At 43.9% G+C, this 989-nt stretch overlaps 1 pseudogene; it reads left to right on the top strand.

Annotated features, from left to right (window-relative positions):
- LOC119273282 overlaps positions 1 to 989 on the top strand; it is a 5,305-nt pseudogene that overhangs the window by 1,186 nt on the left and 3,130 nt on the right.

Genomic DNA, 989 nt, shown 5'->3' with positions numbered 1-989 from the left:
ATACCTTGATGGGGATGAGTTAATCGCTGATTTTTTGGCTTCCATAACTGCCCGCAACGTGCATCGCCCCCCTATCCATTTCGGCCTTTGCAATTAACGTTAAGCCAGCTCAGCCCACGTACAGCCCAATCCCATTTTAGGCAAAGCCCAAAATCATGGAAAGAAAAATGTCAGCCCAACGCTGAAGTTGGACTACGCACGTAGTCACCTACATATCGCTAACCTCTTCGTTTCCCCGCTTTTATATGATCCTGACCGGCTGATCGGACTCTCCACCGCGCCGCCATCGAGATGGGCAGAAGGGAAGGGGACGCCGGACAGGGTGCCGATCCACGGACACGTTGTCGCCACCTTGCGAGCAGACCGGACGCACGGATGAATCATGAGGGGCAACAACACTAGGAGATCTTTCTACCTGTACTACGCTTGAGTCTCCGCCTATCGCCGCCAGGGCAATTTGCTCCAGTTTCCAGTCAGAAACCAGAAGAGGACTCAACGAGATCCTCCATGGCTGCATAGGTGCACAATTATTCCTTTCCCCTTTAGTTCATCTTTTGATCTTTAATTTGTTCAAACCCATGCGTATTGGTCTATTCAAAACTACAGACGGTTGACACTAGCTAGGAAATACTTGATTGTCCAAATATACTTGTGTAGATATGAAACAAGGCGTGATTTGTTCACGTACATGATGATGCACGTCGTCTGTTTAGGCCTCTACTATGGTACGTTCAGCCTCATTATTAACATTGTCTACAAATCTCTAATTTTTTTCATCGTCTAACATGAACAATCGTTGATTAATTGACAAAAAAATTGGAGTTGGAATCAATTAGTTACAGCATACCAAAATTTCCTATATAACTAATTTGGGAACTAATTTTGTCTTGTCAAAGTGGACAATTTGTATTTTGTTGTTGTGTACCAAACGTCAATGAAAACATGAGTTTAAGATTAGCCTTTTTTTCACACTCAAATCAACTTTTAGC

The sequence above is a fragment of the Triticum dicoccoides genome, chromosome 3A (assembly GCF_002162155.2).
Source record: "Triticum dicoccoides isolate Atlit2015 ecotype Zavitan chromosome 3A, WEW_v2.0, whole genome shotgun sequence".
NCBI classification, from domain to species: domain Eukaryota; kingdom Viridiplantae; phylum Streptophyta; class Magnoliopsida; order Poales; family Poaceae; genus Triticum; species Triticum dicoccoides.
This window is presented reverse-complemented; position numbering and strand designations above follow the sequence as displayed.